The 20,269-nt window shown below is 38.2% G+C and overlaps 1 long non-coding RNA gene across 1 annotated transcript in view; it reads left to right on the top strand.

Annotated features, from left to right (window-relative positions):
* The first annotated feature begins 6,446 nt into the window (after nt 1–6,446).
* LOC128311877 (uncharacterized) overlaps nt 6,447–20,269 on the top strand; it is a 45,924-nt gene continuing 32,101 nt past the window's right edge. The window contains exons 1-2 of the long non-coding RNA XR_008290523.1: nt 6,447–6,924; nt 19,200–19,446. This is a non-coding gene — a long non-coding RNA (uncharacterized LOC128311877). The remainder of the gene's footprint in view (nt 6,925–19,199; nt 19,447–20,269) is intronic.

Below are 20,269 nucleotides of genomic sequence, written 5' to 3'. Positions count from 1 at the left end.
TCTGTGTCCAGTAATTATGACTCACTGGAAGGTCAGATGATGGTTAGCATTTTTTAGCAATATAATTATTTTTTTAATTAAGGTATGTACTTCTTTTTACACATCATGCTATCACACACTTACTGGACTACAGTATGATGTAAACATAACTTTTATACACTTTGGGAAACCAAAAAATTCATTTTACTGGCTTTATTGCAATATTCACTTTATTATAGTGGTCTGGACCCGACCCCACAATATCTCCGAGGTATGCCTGTATAGCTATTATAAATATGTAAAACAAAATTTAGAGGTAAGAAATGAACAGAATGAAATAAAAGATAAAAGGTCTTAACAGAGAAATGAATCTCTAAGAAAAGGAAATTACAGCAAAAAAGAAAAAAAATGAAGTTACAAATGCTACTCAGTAAATTTCTAGCCATTGTTTCCTAGTCACCATGATTCAATCTGTGAAATAGTTTGGGACAGCTGATCTAGACTTGAGAAACACCTTGATCTCAACAGCAACATGTCAGCTCTAAAGTAAATCATTTCTTCAGAGGATTTGTTTCATTCTCTTTATGTTAACGAATATTTTACTTTTTGCCAAACTCTGTGAATGCACCCTGTTTTGGACTCATGACCTCGTACACACATTTACTGCCAAGAACATTTCAGAGAGAGTTCTATTACAAACAAACAAATAACATGTATTTATTTTTAAAATTATTTTTATGTTTATAGATTAATCCAGAAAACTCAGCTGCCCTACGATCTCAGAGGAGCCAGGATTTTCACATGCGTCTGTTTACTCATTTCTTTTTAATGTTTTATTTCATTTTTGAGAGAGAGAGCGCCAGGAGAGGAGAGGCAGAGAGAAGGGGACAGAAGATCTGATGCTGGCCCTGCGCTGACAGGCTGACAGCAAAGAGCCTGATGTGGGGCTCAAACTCACGAACAGTGAGATCATGACCTGAGCTGAAATCGGACTCTCATCCGTCTGAGCCACACAGGTGCCCCTCAATTCATTTTAAATCAAAGAAAAATTCTGATTGTAAGACATTTTACATGGTTTTATTGTTACCATCCTTAAAATATTTTTACTCTCCCTGCAACAAATCAAAGGCCTCAACAACCAAAGCCTTTTGTAAGAACATCTGCATCCAGGGGCATCTGGCTGGCTCAGTCAGTGGAGTGTGTGACTCTTGATCTTAGGGTTGAGTTCCACCCTCATGAGTGTAGAGATTACTCAAAAATAAAATCTTAAAAAAAAAAGAACATCTGCTTCTAAACCAGAATTGTAATACTATGCCTCAGATAATATACTCTATATGACAATAGAACTCTCATTGTTTTGAGATGAATAGTATTATTTAAATAAATTGAATATTAAAAAAAATTTTTTTAATGTTTATTTACCTTTGAGAGAGAGAGTGTGAGAGAGAGAGAGCAAGCACAAGCAGGGGAGGGGAAGAGAGAGAGGGAGACACAGAATCCGTAGCAGGCTCCAGGCTCTGAGCTGTCATTACAGAGCCCTACGCAGGGCTTGAAACCATGAACCATGAGATCATGACCTGAGCTGAAGTCGGACATTTAACCAACTGAGCCACCCAGGCACCCCAAATAAATTGAATATTATATCACTTCAGTAAGTCACTTTTAAAAAATACTATTTATAATTTTACAGAATTTAGTATTTTAAAGAATCAGACATATAATTTTCAAACAAAATATGTAACTCAGTGATTTTAGACTTATGAAACAATTTTACTATTCATAAATTACTCCAATATTTAAAAGAACTCAAGAACTTGGAAAGGTTACCTATGAGATCAAGCATTTAAAGTGCTTAAAAGAAAATAGAATGTATTGAGTTCACAAATGCAGTTTAAAAGTTTAAATAAATGCAACTAACCATGTTGGAAATAGATTTAGTTGTCTGATGAAAATGTATTTACTCAAGTGGAGTTGATTGAACATTAATCAGGCAATTTGTAACATTTTCTAGGTGTATAAATAAAATAATTAAATTTATTATTTTAACCTAAAGACATAAAGAATACTACATTTCTTTAACTGCCATCTTAATATATTGAATATTAATTTTTAAAAACTTCAATACTGATGAAAATTCTCTTCTATATATAGAGTGACTCTTGGACAGTTAAAAATTCTCTTTAATAAAGCCCTGTGTCGAACTAGGTTAGGTAATAAAAATTAAAACTATCTCTGATTATTTGAAATGAATATATCATTTTTTTGTTTAAATAGCACAATAATCAGCCTGTTAGAAATCTTGCAGTACATTCTTGACAGCCTGACCTTCTTCACTTTGCCAAAGAATTTAGAGGCCAAGCAGTATGGTGTAGGTTCCTATTTTCTCTATTCTGCAGCCAGAGCCATCATTCTAAACATCTGCTGCAAAAACTTACACCCTTCCAAGCTTCCCATTGCCCTCAGGTTCAAGTCCCTAATCTCCTGGCGCTTGTTTACTGGAAGCCAGTCTGTCCTGGTTCTGTATATTCCAGCCACTAAAACAAGGCTCCAAGCCTCTTCTTTTCTCAGGGCTTTAACAATGCCATCATCTGCTTGGATAACTCCCCTCAGTATTCCCTAGCCCGAGGATGTGCCTGGCTATTGTGACTTTCCCAAAGAGGCCTTCTCTGACCTCCAGACTAGGTTAAGCACTCCTGGGTGTAAGCCTTTGAAAAAGCTCAATAGAAACCACCTCCTTGTCCTAAGGTTGTTCAGGGAAACTTAGCCAATCCCCTCTGAAGTATATTCAGGTCGTTTATTGTGTTTAACTATTATATGCAATGACTCAATTAACACCTTTGTATATTATTAGTATACTCCAACAGATGCTATCAAGTGCCCTGAAGATGTTCCCTTGGCCTTCCCTGTTTCCTTATACTTGGGGTTCTCTATTTCAAGTGCCTGTGAGTCCTCCACCTTAGGCTTTCTCAGTGGGAGGAGAGAGTTTTGTCCATGCATGGACAGGGCATTAACAACCCAGCAGCCCACCATCCAGTGATGAGTATTTGTGGAAAATGACCTCAACTTCTTGGGTAAGACACCTCTGAGGCAAATTCTGTATAGTCCTCCTGAGTACGATTGAGCCCCAGTTGGCTGCAGTAGTCATCTGTTAATTAATCTTGCACCCTGTGTGGTGACCATCCCTTTCCTCTCACTTCCCTATGCCCACACCAGTGATTCTGGGGTCACTGTCCAAAGAAGCCACTACACTGAAATCTTTGTCTCAGGGACTATTTCAGGAAGAACCCAACCCAAAATATTGTCATATATTTGCTTGCTTATATTCACTTGATAACTACTAAACTGATTGGCTTAAGGGGTAGGCTCCTGGCTCAAGGGGTGAGCATTTTAAATTTTGATGTATAATGCTCAATGGCTCTCCAAAAAAGTTGGTGTAAGGAATTTCTATGTAACAAGGACCATTTAAAATTTTAATTTTTTAAAACATATATCCTATTTTATTTCATATAGAATTTGAGACACATTTCTAGCAGGGAGCAACTGTTTGCTGAATTATTTACTAGGATCTTTTGGTAGCTTATTAAGAGAACAAGGGCTTTGGAGTCAAGAAAGCCCAGGTTGGAGTCCCAGATCTACTTATTAGCTTACTTGTTAATCTCACTTGTTAACTATGTGACCTTGACAAGTTATTCACATCTCTAAGCATCATTTTCTTTATGTCTAAAGTAGGGGCACCCAGGTGACTCAGTTGGTTAAGCATCTGACTCTTGATTTTGTCTTGGGTCATGAGCTCACAGTTTGTGAGTTCAAGCCCCACATCAGGCTCTGTGCTGACAGTATGGAGCCTGCTTAGGCTTCTCTCTCTCTGCCCCTCCCCTACTCATTCTCTCTCTCTCTCTACCTCTCTCTCTCTCTCAAAATACATAAATAAACTTAAAAACATAAAACAAGCCAAAAATTTCAAAAAAAATAATGCCAATTTCATAGAATTAAATGAGATGATATCATTTAAAAAAACAATTTAGGACACTGCTGGTGAGTAGTGAGAGTCCAATAAAGAGTAATTATTACTATTACTGGAAAGAAAGGATGATGACCTAATCATACTTATGTCTTATAGTACCAAGCACAGTACATGGGACCTAGAAAATGCTCAAATGCTTATTGAATTGAATTACCTAATCTACACAGCTGTTGTAGAGACAAAGTGCCAGGATGTGTATAAAAGTGTTTTGAAAACTAGAAAATACTGTAGAAATGTGGTGCTACCTGTCACCTACCTAACCCTTGACTGGTCACAAGCCTCACTTTTTATTTTCAGAGAATAGTTGGCTAAGTGGGTGTCACTTTTCCTGATATTCTTAAAATCAATAGTTAGAGGCATTTTTAGACCTCACTCTGTGTGAAACTGCCATTTCCTCCCCTCTCCTACTTCCAGTTGCCTCACTAATCTGTCGGGAGCAACTGCTTCAGTGTGGACTCCTACTGCCAGTTATCCTGAATCAGACTCCACCAGGCCAATTGTTTGTGCCACACACAGTCAGATTGGGGTCAGAAGTACAGAGATTTCAAAATAAAACATAACAAAAAGTATAGATATTTGATCCAGAATTTTTGAGACAGTCCAAATTTTAAATATCCAAAGATTTTGTGACTTGTTATATTTTTTCATATAAATTTATTACCAATTTACTCCTTCCTTCTTTAGATTTTTATTGAATACCTATTATGAGAAAAGCAAGTTACAATATTGAACAAGACAGATAGGATCCTTGCCTTCGTGGAGCTTAGAACCTTGTAATTACACGAACCGCTAGATAGGGTATAATTTTTATGCTTTTATACAAGTTTGTCTATGAGTAAGTTCACAAACTAGAAAAACAAATTTTAAGGCTTGTGTCTACATTTTTCATTTAAAAAAATATGGTCACTTTAGGGGTGCCTTGGTGGCTCAGTCAGTTAAGCGTCTGACTTCAGCGCAGGTCATGATCTCGTGGTCTGTGAGTTTGAACCCTGCGTGGGGCTCTGTGCTGACAGCTCAGAGCCTGGAGCCGGCTTCAGCTTCTGTGTCTCCCTCTCTCTGCCCTTCCCCCACTCATGCTCTGTCTCTTTCACTCTCAAAAATGAATAAATGTTTTTAAAAAATTAAAAAAAAATACATGGTCACTTTAGCTATGAAGAGGTGCAAAGGATCATATAAACTTTCCCAATAGTCCTCTCAGAAAGAGAAGGAAGAGAATTTTATTTTAAAACCAGGCACTTCACTTAAGCTATCTAATTAAATCATAACAACTTGAGAGGAAGATGTTCTCATCTCCATTTTAAGAAGAAGAACTGAGACTCAGAGAGGCTAAATGTCTTGCCAAAGTCTATCACTAACAAATGCCTTTGCTAAAATTAGACCAAAGCACGGTCTGATTCTCCGACCTAAGCTCTTTCTCCAGCCCCATTCTACCCCAAATCAAGAAACCAATTTATTAAGCCAAATAACTATTAATGTGATGTGCCATGAGTGAGATACAAAAGAATTTAGTTCTTAAATTCCAAGGGCTTGAATCTTGTTGTGACACAAAAATAACATGCTCATGCTCATGCCCTGACTGTCTCTCTCAAAAATAAACATTAAAAAATTAAATTTATTTATTCTTGAGAGAGAGACACACACAGAGCATGAATGGGGGAGGGGCAGAAAGAGAGGGAGACACAGAATCTGAAGCAGGGTTCAGGCTCTGAGCTGTCAGCACAGAGCCTGACGTGGGGCTTGAACCCACAATCCATGAGATCATGACCTGAGCCGAAGTTGGACACTTAACTGACTGAGCCACCCAGGAGACCCCAAAATAAACAAACATTAAAAAAAAATTTTTTTAAGAGTAACAAGGGAAGAGCACTCTAAGTGGGGGTGATATTGGGGCAAGGGTGAGGAAGTAGAATTGAATATGGCGAGAGTGATAGAAGTCGTCTGAATGAAACAGAGAGAGAAGTCTGAGAAACTAAATTCCATAGTTGTTCCAGTGTTCATGAGGGCATCTGTGACCTAGAAAGGAAGAGTTTTTCGATCCAAACAACTAATCTGAGATTATAGGCACCTTAAGGGAAAATGGGAAAAGGTGGTCACAACTATCACGAAAACAGAAGCAGTAGGAGCACTGGAGAAACGTGCAAAATGCTCGTGATCTCCCAACAACAACCCGGACCCACTGCATGCGGCCAGCCCAGAGGAAACAGACTGTAGCTATCACCTCATCAGTGCTGCTAGACTGCATTCCAGGGCTGAGTTAGTGATCCCATCTTTCCATTTGATCCTTAAGTACAGCTCTAGGTGAGGCCCACGAAAACATCCCTGCCCTTCTTCCACCCTCCCCACTCATAATGACTCCCTCTTATTGGCTGAGTTGTTAAATTCCTTAGCCTGCTGGAGCAAATCAAGGTGAGACTCAAAGGACAAGAGAGAAATAAAATGAGAGTTACACTCTTTCTCGCTGTATTAACAAGAGGCCCAAGTTTTAGAGGCTGAGGCAGGCTGAAGCCAGGTAGCCCAGGTTTCAAGCACAAGGAGGACTCGGATTTTGGCTGCTATTTATGGCTGGATTTTGTAGGGGCAAGAAAAGGTCTTGTCTTAAATATTAATCCTAAATGAAATGGGTACATCTCTAGGACTGGCTACATCAGCAGAAAGGATGCATTCGAAATCAGAGGCCTCCAAATGGAAGACAGTGTCCCAGAGAAAGTAACAATTAAGCTAAAATTAAGATATAAGTGGGAGTGTGCCTTGTGGACAAGGGAAAAAAGGCATTCCTGGCAGAATGAACAGCTCATGCCAAAGTGTGGAGGTGCGAAGCCATATTGCTTCAGTGTAATCATACCACGCTATTCAGTATAAGAGTTATACTTTCTGGTGTAACTCCTTCAATCAGCAGCGCCCATCTCTGCATTTTGCACCAGGTAACATTCATTCATTTTTTTCATTCATTTGGCAAATATTTAACGAGCCCCTGCTGTATGGTGGAGTCTGTTTTAGGGGCTGGAGATATAACAAAACAAGCAAAATATCTGCCCTTAGGGAGCCTACATTTTAGTGGAGGGAAAAGGAAATTAAAAAAACCAAAATATTGGGGGGTAATAAAGGTTATGTAAACAGGTAGCCACCACAGCATAGATTCTCAGTTCCAGGAATACATAATTTAAGATGTGTTTGGCTATCTATAACAGAAAAACCCTATATAATAGAGGCTTACACAATATAGAGTTCATTTCTCATGTAAAAAAGGTAATCTATGGCAGTTATTTCAAGCTATTAAGTTGTCAGAGATCAAGGCCCCTTCTAACTCTCTATTCCACCATCATTAAGGTGTGGCTCTAATCTTCATGTTCCCAGACATGAGCTGGAGCTCCAGGAATCACATCATCATCCAGACAGCAGGATGGAGGAATAGAGAAGGGAAGCCTCTCTTCCTTTTCAAAAGATATTATTCAGAATAATAATATATCACTCCTACTTACTTGTGGTTCTACCTAGCTACAAGGAACCTTGAAATATATATATATATATATTTTATAAATATATATATATAAATATCTAAAAATATAATATATATATAAATATATATAAATATATATATATTAGCTAAGTAGCAATGGACTCAGTTAAAAAGACATTCTGCTTCTGAAGAGGGGGGAAATTAATAGTAGGAAGTATTAACAGTCAAGTTCCCAACAGAAGAGTTAATCTCAAAATAAGGCTGATTTATTTTCAGAGACTTTTCTTTTAATCCCCATCACCTATTTCATCCATCACCCCATTCACCTCCTCTGTGGTAACCATCAGTTTGTCTTCTATATTTAAGACTCTGTGTTTGCTTGTTTGTTTGTTTGTTTTTCTCCTTTTTCTTTGTTCATTTGCTTCTTAAATTCCACACATGAGTGGAATTATATGAGGGGCGCCTAGATGGCTCGGTCGGTTAAGCATCTGAGTTTGGCTCAGGTCATGATCTCATGGTTTGTGGGTTCAAGCCCCACGTCAGGCTCTGTGCTGACAGTTCAGAGCTTGGAGCCTGCTTCAGATTCTGTGTCTCCCTCCCTCTCTGCCCCTCCCCTGTTCACACTCTGTCTCTTTCTCAAAACTAATTAAACATTAAAAAAAAAAAACACATGGTATTTGTCTTTTTCTGCCTGACTTATTTCGCTTATCATTATACCCTCTAGATCCATCTATGTTGTACAAAATAGCAAGATCTCATTCTTTTTCATAGCCGAGTAATATTCCTGTATGTGTGTGTGTGTATCACATCTCTTTAACCATTCACCTATCCATGGATACTTGGGTTGCTTCCATATCTTGGCTATTGTAATTAGGCTGCAATAAACATAGGGGTGCATATATCTTTTCAAATTAGTGTTTTCATTTTCTTTGGGTAAATAACCCAGTAGTGGAATTACTGGAGCATATGGCATTTCTATTTTTAACTTTTTGAGGTATCTACATATTGTTTTTCACAGTGGCTGGACCAGTTTGCATTCCCACCAACAGGGCACAAGTGTTCCCTTTTCTCCACATCCTCACCGACACTTGTTTCCTGTGTTTTTGAGGTTAACCATTCTGACAGGTGTGAGGTGGTATCTCTTTGTGGTTTTGATTTGCATTTTCCTGATGATGAGTGATATTGAGCATCTTTTCATGTGTCTCTTGGCCATCTGGATGTCTTCTTTAGATAAATGTCTGTTCATGTCTTCTTCCCAGTTTTTAATTGTATTATTTATTTTTGTGGCATTTAGTTGCATACATTCTTTCTATATTTTGGATACTAAGCCATTATCAGCTACATCATTTGCAAATATCTTCTCCCATTGTCTTTGTTTTGTTGATTGCTTCCTTTGCTGTGCAGAAACTTCTAATTTTGATATAGTCCCAACAGTTTATTTTTGCTTTTGTTTCCCTTGCCTTAGGAGACATATCTAGAAAAAGGTTGCTAAGGCCAACGTCAGAGAAATTACTGCCTGTGCTCTATTGTAGGATTTTTATGGTTTCAGGTCTCACATTTAGGTCCTTTAATCCATTTTGAGTTTATTTTGTGTATGGTATAAGAAAGTGGTCCAGTTTCATTCTTTTGCATGTGGCTGTCCAGTTTTCCCAATGCCATTTGTTGAAGAGATTGTCTTTTTCCCATTCCATATTCTTGCCTCCTTTGTTGAAGATTAGTTGGACATATAATCATGGGTTTATTTCTGGGCTCTCTGTTCTGTTCTATTGATTTATCTATGTGTCTGTTTTTGTGCCAGTACCATACTGTTTTGATTACTACAGCTTTGCAGTATATCGTGAAATCTGAGAGAGTGACACCCCCAGTTTTGTTATTCTTTTTCAAGATTGCTTTGACTATTCAGGGTTTTTTGTGGTTCCATATGAATTTTAGGGTTATTTGTGCTAGTGCTGTAAAATATGCTGTTGGTATTTTGGTAGGGATTGCATTAAATCTGTAGATTGCTTTGGGTGGTATAGACATGTTAACAATATCTGTTCTCCTAATCCATGAGCATGGAATATTTTTCCATTTGTTTGTGTCATCTTTAATTTTTTTCATCAGTGTTTTATAGTTTTAAGAGTACGAGTCTTTCGCCTAAAAAGAGACTATTATAGGGGCACTATTAGGTGGCTCAGTCAGTTAAGCATCCTACTTTGGCTCAGGTCATGATCTCACAGTTCATGGGTTCAAGCCCCACATAGGGCTCTGTGCTGACAGCTCAGAGCCTGAAGCCTGCTTCAGATTCTGTCTCCCTCTCTCTCTGCCCCTTCCCCACTCGTGCTCTCTCACTCTCTCTCTCAAAAATAAAATAAACAACTTTAAAAAGAGAGAGAGAGACTCTTGATGTGAAGATCAAGGTCTACTGCACAAGGTACAATGCAGTAACCTGGGGGCTAATAGCATCTGTGTTGGTACCAACCCAAAGTCCAAAGAGACAAAGTGAAGGATTTCAGAACCCATAAGGAGATAAGGATGGATACATCTGATGGCCTAGAGAGGAACTGTGGCCTTGGTTGAGGGACTCAGCCAGATAGAGGTGGCTCCGCTGGGAGGAAGCCAAGAGAATAAAAGCGCTGCCCTCCCTACACTCTTGTCCTAGGGCTTCCTTATGCCAATGGGGAAGGAAAGTGAAGAGCAGATCTAGGGACAAACAGGAAACATTAAGCCCAAGAGACAGTGGCAGTTCCAGCCACAGAGGCAAGTCTGGAAACACCAGACTTCCCTTTCCACCATGAGTTTTACATTCAGTCCCATTTCTCTCACACAGGTCTTCTTCCTCTTTATTCTTTTCTCTGGTGACCCCTAGGCCTTCTCCCTGCCTTTTTCTAATCATGCTATTTGGACTCTTCCTGATGAAGGTTCTACCTTTCCAACAGACCATATTTTATTAGATTACCTCTCCACATGGCACTAAACATTCTCTTACTAAGAAACTACTCTCATAGGGCATGCTCCCACTTCAATCTATTTCTGTTCTGAGAGTAGGACACAAAGTCTGAAACCTAGACAGTTCATGAATAATGATGCAAATTCAAACATGGTGATTTCAGAATTTTAGTTATCAATTTTGCACCTACCATCTTCTTCCTAATCTGCTATTAACTGGGCAATTCTGCTGGTCTCTGTGCTTGAGCTAGTTTAAATCTAGGTGTTTGCTAATAATAGAAATAAAGAATAGTTCCTCATGCTTCACAGTAACTGTTTTAATGTTCTATGATGAAGATACTGATGACCAATTTAATAACTAAACCCTGAAACAGGACAGTCAACCCAGGCACAATATCTGATTATGAGAGGAGCATCAAGGCGTATGAAGTAACTGTAAATCCTGGAGAAAAACCTTGGATGTTAAGTAAAGATCAAGCATTTCCAGGAGTCTCCTCTTTTGTGCTTGATTTTTGTGAGAAGTCTATTAAAAAGTTTAAACAAATCCTTAGATCATAATTATCCTGTTTCTATAGAGAAACCCCCTTTAAAACTTCAGTAGTAATGTACTCAAAACAGAATTAGTATAATTAGTTTCAATAAAGTGCCAACCACTTCATGTGTTCTGTAATTACAACACATCTACTTCCTACCAGGTCTGGGCAGATAGCCTTTGAATTCTGGAAGAACTTATTAGCAAACAATATTAAGTTTAAAATTTCCACTGTTATATGTCAATTATACCCCAAGTAAAAAAAAAATTCTTCCAGACATTCCTTCTCTTTACTAACACAATACCTGGCAGATAATAGGTATTCAATAAATGTTGAATGAATGAATACATAACAGAATTCTTTCTTCTTTGAAGTCCTGTATCATGCTGTTTGTGTTTCTCTCTCATCTTTAAAAATAGACTTTATTTAAAATTTTGTAATGTTTTATTTAGTTTTCAGAGAGAGAGAGAGAGAGAGCATGAGCAGGGGAGGAGGACAGAGAGAGAGGGAGACAAAGAATCCGAAGCAGGCTCCAGGTTCTAAGCTGTCAGCACAGAACCTGATGTGGGACTCAAACTCAAGATCGTGACCTGAGCCAAAGTCAGATTCTTAACCAACTGAGCCACCCAGGCACCCAAAAAATATACCTTATGTTTTAGAGAAGTTTTAGGTTCACGGCAAAACTGAGAAGGTACAGAGATTTCCTATATACCTCCTGGCCCCACGTTATCCTCCCCATTATCCCCATTATCAACATCCTCCACCAGAGCAGAACATTTGTTATGGTTGGTGAACTACATTGATACATCATTGTCATCCAAAGCCCAAAGTCCATCCATCCAAAGTAAACATTAAGGTTCACTCTTGGTGTGGTACATACTGTGGGTTTGAATTTATGATAACATGCATCTACCTTACAGTATCATACAAAGTAATTTCATGCCTAAAAATCTTCTGTGCTCTGCTTACCCATCCCTGCTTCCCCCTTAACCCCTGGCAATAATCCATCTTTTTAGTTTTGCCTTTCCCAGAATCATAGCTGGAGTCATACAGGATTCAGATGGGCTTCTTTCACTTAGAAATACACATTTAAGTTTCTTCCATGTCTTCTCATGGCTTGATCGTTCATTTCTTTTTAGCACTGAGTAACATTCCACTTGTCTGGATATACCACACATTATTTATCCATTCACCTACTGAAGGACATTTTGGTTGCTTCCAAGGCTTGGCAATTATGAATAGAGCTGCTATGTGTGTAGGTTTTCATGAAGACATAAATTTTCAACTCCTTTGAGTAAATACCAAGAAGTATGATTGCTGGATTGTAAGGTAAGAGTATGTTTAGTTTCTAAGAAACTGCCAAACTATCTTCCAAGTAGTGGTACCATTTTGCATTCCCACCAGCAAGGAATGGAGTTCCTCTTGTTCTTGCAAAATGGTGCCACTACTTTGGAAGATAGTTTGGCAGTTTCTTAGAAACTAAACATACTCTTACCTTACAATCCAGCAATCATACATAGGTAAGTATGTGTATTTATGTGTATATGTATATATACACACATATGTGTGTATGTGTGTGTATATATATATATATATATATATATATATACACACACATATGTGTGTATATATATATATATATATATATACCTTTTTTTTAAGTTTATTTATTTATTTTGAAAGAGAGAGAGCACAAATGAGAGAGGAACAGAGAGGGAGGGTGAGAATCCCAAGCAGGCTCTGCACTGTCACTGCAGAACCCAAAGAGAGACTTGAACCACAAGATCATGACTGGAACTGAAGTCCCACACTTAACTGACTGAGCCACTCAGGTGCCCCCCCCTTTTTTTTATGTTTATTTATTTTGAAAGAGAGAGAGAGAGGGAGAGTGAGGGAGAGTGAGAGTGGGGGAGGGACAGAGAGAGAGAAAGGGAGAGAGAATCCCGAGCAGGCTCTGCACTGTCAGCATAGAGCCCTATGTGGGGCTCGAACCCACGAACTGTGAAATCATGACCTGAGTCAAAGTCGGATGCTTAACCAAATGAGCCACCCAGGTGCCCCCTCTTGCTCCACATTCTCATCAGCATTTAGAGTTGTCAGTGTTCGGGATTTTGGCCACTCTCATAGGTGTGAATTGGAAACTCGTTGCTTTAACTTGAATTTTCCTGAGGACTTATGATGTGGAGCATCTTTCCATATGCTTTGTGTTTCTCTTTTGACATTTATAGTTGTTTTACATTTTATTTTAGTGGTATTTGTATACTTACTTTATCTTTGCAATTAACTTCATCCTATGACTTCCTCTAAGGATACTTCAATTTATTACAGTGTTAAAGCCATTTGTTCAACATTTGTCAGGATTGCTTCAATTTCATTCTTTTCAATAAACGTCACTTTACTATTTTCCTACTACTATAAGATGCTTCCAATCAAAATAATAGTACTAGTAATAATGATGCTGATGATGACGACGATGATGATAGAATCCTGTATCAGATGTCTCAAATTTTTATTCAGATGGCTTCCATAGTTATATTGAGCCAGAATATCTAAAAAAAGAAAAAGCTAATAAATCCAAACGACACACATAACAAAGGGAGGTAAAGTTAAATTACCTTATAAAGCAAGAGAATTCATCAGAAAGCTGAGTGTATGTTTTGTGAGTAATTTGAGTCCAACACCCCATAGCTGCTTTGTCCAAGGTGGGCTACATGTTAACTAGTCTTCACCAGAACAGTGGTTCCCCTGGCATCCTGGCTAAAAATGCAGCTTTCTAGGTTCCACTCCAGATATTCTGATTCAAGTAGTTGAGGATAAAACCCTGAAATCTGTGTACATATATTTTTGAATCTGCATTAAAAATTTTTTTAAATGTTTATTTATTTTTGAGAGAGAGAGAGAGCACAAGCAGGGGAGGGGCAGAGAGAGAGGAAGACACAGAATCTGAAACAGACTCCAGGCTCTGAGCTGTGAGCACAGAGCCCGACTCAGGGCTCGAACTCATGAACTGCTAGATCACAACCTGAGCTGACGTCAGACGCTTAACAGACTGAGCCACTGAGGTGCCCCTTAAATCTGTATTTTAAAAGATATTCCCAAAAAGAAAAAAAAGCTTCTCTGGGGTGATTTTTTAAAAAATTATTTTGCTTTATAGCTTTGTTTTCTAATTTTTCTACATTGACTGTGTATTGCTTTTTTAAATAGGGAAAGAAAACTAGTACTTTATTTTTTTAAAAAATAAATCTTCCAGGCTGTGTCCTGGAAAAATAGCTTTTGGCTATGTCCCAGCATAGAGTTTAGAGGATTAATTGACTCATTCTCTTGGGTACTGAAGCAAACTTTGAGTTATTTCTTGAGACTTCTTGAGGTGCACTATTTGGCCTATCCCCTTTTAGATTACTCCCAATCAATTGACACATTTGACAGCATTTTCTGAAAGTTGCAAGTCAATACCACAAGGCTTAGGTCCCAGTCACTCATTCTATTGTTAATTTGTTGTTATTGTTAGTTGTTTATTTATCACGAGAAACTATTCCATAACCCAATATTCATGTGTCATAGTTCAGGAACATAGGTTAGTGACAAACTTGCATGGAACTCAACCGAGAAAAATTCTTTACATTCCAACATCACTTTGCACTCTGAAAGATACCAACCTCCTTCATCTCCTCAAAATCTTTCGTGGAATCATAATTTCTGTAGAAGACTGCATATTCTTTCTTGCTTTGTTTGGTCATAGCAAACATATAGAAAGATGCAACCTTCAGCTATATAGAGAAAGTTCCAACAATATGTAATCGCAGATGCTTGGCAAGAAGCTTCGCCTCTGAGGTTTCATCAAAGCTCAACACCAACCTCAAACCCAATGTCCTTCCTGATACATAAATGCCCACCATTAAAGCATTAAATGAGGAATGTAGGTTTAAACTAAATGAAATAGAGGAAAGGTAGAGGTTTAAGAGCCTTGATTAAATGAAACAGATAAGGATAGTGCATAAGTCTGTATAGATTAGATTAGTATTTTCTAAAATACTGGCTTTAGAGGGATGCCTGGGTGGTTCAGTCAGCTGAGTGGCTGACTCTTGTTTTCAGCTCAGGTCATGGTCTCGTGGATCGTGGTATCAAGTCCTGTGTTGGACTCTGTGCTCACTGTGTGGAGCTTGCTTCTGATCCTCTGTCTCCCTTTTTCTGTCTCTCACACTCACATGCTCTCTCTCTCTCTCAAAAATAAATAAACATTAAAAAAATTAAAAAATTACTTAGAAATCAACGGTCAAACCTTTTAATTACAAAAATTATATGTAGTTACAATTATAAATTAATGCATACTCATTAAGTACAATTTGGGAAAACAGAAAAGAAGAAAATTATTAATTTCCCATTAACTACAAATCAAAAAGAACCACTATTACATTTCAGTCATTTCCATCCTTTTTGTTTTATTTTGTTTTTTGTTTTTGGTAATACAGTAAAACTTTGGTTTGCGAGCATAATTTGTTCCAGAAACATGCTCGTAATCTATAGCACTTGTATATCAAAGTGAATTTCCCCAGAAGAAATAATGGAAACTCAGATGATTTGTTCCACAACCCAAAAATATTCATATAAAAATTATTACAATACTGTCATATAATAAAAAATAATAAAGAAAATATAAAGAAAAATAAACAAATTAACCTGCACTTGCCTTTGAAAACCTTTGTGACTGGTGTGAGGGAGACAAGAAAGAGGAAGGTTATTGTGTAGAACAACTTCCATTATCACTAATGAAATCACTGCTATCTATTGGCTCAATGGAATCATTTTCTTTTTGTGCAACTTTAACAAAAAACCTATCCAGTGACACTTGCTTTTGCCTCCTTTTGAGCATTTCACAGAAATGTGACATTGAATTGTCATTAAACAGATTCATCACTCGCCCTGCTACAGCCTTATTCGAGTGGTGCTTTTCTACAAAACTTTGCACTGTTTCCCACATTGTACACATCTCCCTAATCTCGTTTGAAGTGAGAGATTCCTCCACCTTTTTCTCTTCCTCCTCTGCAGACGATATGCAGGCATAGACTTCTTTAAAAAAAAATTTTTTAATGTTTGTTTTTGAGACTGAGAGAGACAGAGCATGAATGGGGGAGGTCAGAGAAAGAGGGAGACACAGAATCTGAAGCAGGCTCCAGGCTCCAAGCTGTCAGCAGAGACCCTGACGCGGGGCTCGAACTCACAGACCACTGGATCATGACCTGAGCCGAAGTCAGAAGCTCAACCAACTGAGCCACCCAGGTGCCCCATGCAGGTATAGACTTCTTACAAAATCTTGCAATTTCAGCCGTTCGCATACCTCGTTTGTACTTCTCAATGATTTCCTTTTTAACTTCCACCGTAATCATCTCTTTCTTCTTACCGCCTTTCTTTTCAACCTGTTTCTGCATGGGGACCATTGTATACACTCATGCGAATGTTGACTACCATATGGTATTAATAAACTCTTGTCATATACTGTATTTAATGTAACTGGCAATAAGGCAGCAGAGGAAGGGGTCTATATCTGCAGGCAGCCTGACCTAAAATGAAGCAAAGCATTCCTAAGCTTACTCTTGTATGGAAAAGCAAAGGATTGTCCATGGGTGCTTTGAAGTGACAAAAAATACACAGGTGCCAGTTGTGGGCACCTTCCAACGTTCTGAAAAATTAGATTCTGTCAAACACCATAGCCTAAGACCGAGCATCTAAGCATGGGAGATGATCACCCACAATCCTGCAGAAAGAGGGAGGGAGAGTGAGAGAGACAGAAGAACCATAAGCTCAGTTGTGATCATGTGACATTTGATGTCACGTACTACCATATTGCAATACATCACTTGTTTATCAAGTTAAAATTTATTAGAAATGTTTGCTCATCTTACAGAACACTCGCAGAAGAAGTTACAATTCAAGGTTTTACTATATACATAAAAGTATACTATATTTTGAACATCTTCTTTGGTCTTGCTGATTTTATTAATTTATACTTTGGGACAATAATACTTTTCACTATCAAGCCTTTTTTTTTTTTTTAAGTACACATAGACCTCACCCCTTGCCATCATGGATCCCAAATTTTGAAAAATATTGTTAACCAAACTATTAATTCACAATAATTACTTGTTTCATTATTTCTTAAATAGTTAAGTTTTAAGCCCATCAGGGCTGATCTGTCCTACTGAGTTGACCATTACAAACCCAAAGTTACCACTCTCACAGACCCCTTGAGTACCCAGGAACCCCATACTGTGAGTTAGTCTTAGGGAAAAAGTGTTTGCTAAGCTAAGGTAAATTTATCCTAAACCTAGCCAAAATTATTACCACGAGTCTAAATAGACGAAATCTAGATTAATGAGTGTTCAGAACTCATTTGTTCTTACACTAAGCACGCAATCTTCACCTTGGAACTTGACACCTTTCTCATTAAAAACACGACTTGAAATGGAATCATTTTGAAATTTCTTTTTGAATGGAATGTAGGTTATGCTTGAAAATATAAATTTGTGGAACTTCTAGTGGTTACATCATTTACTTCAAGAAAAGTCAGTGTCCATAATGATTTCAACAAGAAATACCAAAGTAAAAGGTGTCAACCATATTCTAGCCACACTCTTGAATGTCTTAATGCACATACAGCAAAACCTACTGGGCAAGATGAAATGTTAACATTAATGAATAAGAATTAAATACAACTGGAGTCCAGGGCTTTTACAAGTAGTCTTTCTGTAGGAGTCTGAATCTTCAAAGTATTTTCATATCATTAATTTGATTGATAGAGTCACAGACTAGCTAGAACAAAATGCTTCCTGGCCCTTATAATGAATGACTTTAAGTTGTAGCTACTAACTTGATGTCCTGAAGACCTACTCTAAATGTCATCTTCTTCACACCCTGGGGTGTTTATCATTGTAGAGTCACTAGCCCTGGGGGAAATAGACCTTTGACAATAAAAAATACCCCATTTTTCCCAAGGCTCCTTTGCACCAGACTGGGTTGGAATTTTAGCCTATGTGCAAAGTAGCCAACTGTTTTGATCAAAGAATAGGTAGGTAAGGGCTGCTTTCCTGGGAATGTGTGGTGGTTCTCTTTGCTTTGGTCAAAGGAGTTAGAAGGAAAGATGTGAAGAGATTTCTCCAGTTCCTAACATGTGCAAGGCATGAGTGAGAAGCGTACAATGCAGCAGTTAATGAGCATGAGCACTGGTACTAGATTGCCTGCTCCACCTCTTAATCACTGTGAGACTGTAGGGATGTCAATTTCCTCATTTTTTATTTTAACATTTATTTATTTTTGAGAGAGAGAGATACAGAGTGCGAGCAGGGGAGGGGCAGAGAGAGAGGGAGACACAGAGAATCCAAAGGAGTTCCAGGCTCTGAGCTGTCAGCACAGAGCCTAACATGGGGCTCGAACTCACGGACCACGAGATCATGACCTGAGCCGAAGTTGGTTGCTTAGCCGACTGAGCCACCCAGGCACCCTGGTCAATTTTCTCATCTTAAAATTAGGGTTATAATAGCCCCTGCTATGGAGGATTAAATGAAGTGATGCTTACAAAGTGTGTTAGTAGACTATGTGGCATGTAGTAAGTACTATGTGTTTGATAAATTCATTTCGATTGTGTGTAATGTTTATTTATATATGTCTTGGCTTTTTCCCCACTGAATTATAAATCCCCACAGAATGAATAAATCTTGGAAAGAGAAGGGGAAATTCAAATTTCCCTTTGTGCTAGAGAATGCCCTTAAATCTACTCTGACTTAGATTGTATCTTATGCTTTACACACATTTAATTCCAACCTCCTGAGACAGATGTTATCATCTTTTTACAGTCAAAGAAGCTAAAGCTTAGCGAGTGCATTACTGGCAACAGATTCAAATCTGGTCTAATGACAAACTCCATGCTCACCACCTTAATAGTTACGAGGATATGGAGGGGAGGATCTTGTGCTGCTGTCATGATCATATTCTGCTCTTGTTATTATCTCATATCAGTTGCCCTACAGCATTTAGTGTATGTTTCTGAAAAAAACACAAGGACACATAGACAATATGGGCCAATAGGTCATAAGCACAAAAGCATTCATCCTGCTTCCCTGAAATAAATACAACTTTACGTGAGAGAAAAAGAAAAGAATAATGATTATATTCCCGTTGGGGGGGGGGGAGTGTTAAAGGAGTGGAAGGGATGGAAAGGGGGCAAAAGAGGAAGGGAGGGAGGATAGTTTGCTGACTAATAAATGCTATAAACTTAATTTCTAAGATGGATGAACACAAACATGCAGGAAGGATCATAAGGAACATAAAATTAGACTCTGCCTGGAGGAAAGAAAAAGCCAACACACAAGCATATCACGGGCCACCAGGAAGCACCCATGTGAACAGACTCAAGTGCAGTCAAGCATAGGAAGCATTCCAAGGACAGCTGAGTTTCAAGGTAGGTATTAATAAAATAAGAAGCAGGAGTGAAGAGAAGACTGGGACCCATTGTCAATGCTGCTGACCTTCAGGTAAGACTGACACATCAGACACAACAGTGGGTTTTGGAGTTGGGTTTTGAAAAATGTTGTTCAGACTACTTATGAAAGATTGTTATGTAAGACAAGGAGTTTAATGAGAAGCAGAAAGGAGATTGAGAGAACAGATGTGGAATAGGCAAGAGGAAAGGAAGAAGGGAAAAAGAGAATGGGGTCAGTAGAGAAGAATATTAAAAGTACAGATTAAAAAGAGCAGACCATCAGTCATATTTTAATTTAGCACCTACTACTATATGCAGAACATTGAAACTATCTGCTGAGGACACAACAGAATAATAACAGATACCACCATTTTTTGAATGTCTACAAAATATCAGGTACTATGGTAACAAGTTACACCCTTTTTTCCTGTTTGAATCTTAACAACTGCCCTGTGAGCTGAAGTTTCTAGGCTTAAACGGTTAATCACAGCTAGTTACTGGCAATCGTGGATTCCTAAACCAGGCCTGGGCAGCTCAGTCAGTTGAGCATCAACTCTTGATTTAGATTCAGGTCATGATCTCATGGCTATTCATGAGACAGAGCCCTGAGTTAGGCCCTGTGCTAACAGTACAGAGCCTGCTTGGGATTCTGTCTCTCCTCTGTCCCTCCCCCTGGCTCACACACACTCACACTGTCCCTTTCTTCAAATAAATAAATGAACATTTAAAAAAAAGATAAGATACCTTCCTTCTCCTCTCTCTTCATCTTTCTTTAATTTTTATAGGATTTTTAAAAACGCATTTGTGTATATTGTTACTTGTAAAAAGGATACATATTTGTTATAGAAAAACTGGAAAACACTGTTAATATGATA

This window comes from Acinonyx jubatus, chromosome D1 (assembly GCF_027475565.1).
Source record: "Acinonyx jubatus isolate Ajub_Pintada_27869175 chromosome D1, VMU_Ajub_asm_v1.0, whole genome shotgun sequence".
In the NCBI taxonomy this organism is placed as follows: Eukaryota; Metazoa; Chordata; class Mammalia; order Carnivora; family Felidae; genus Acinonyx; species Acinonyx jubatus.
Note: the sequence above shows the minus strand (reverse complement) of the source record. Positions and strands in the feature narration are given on the sequence as shown.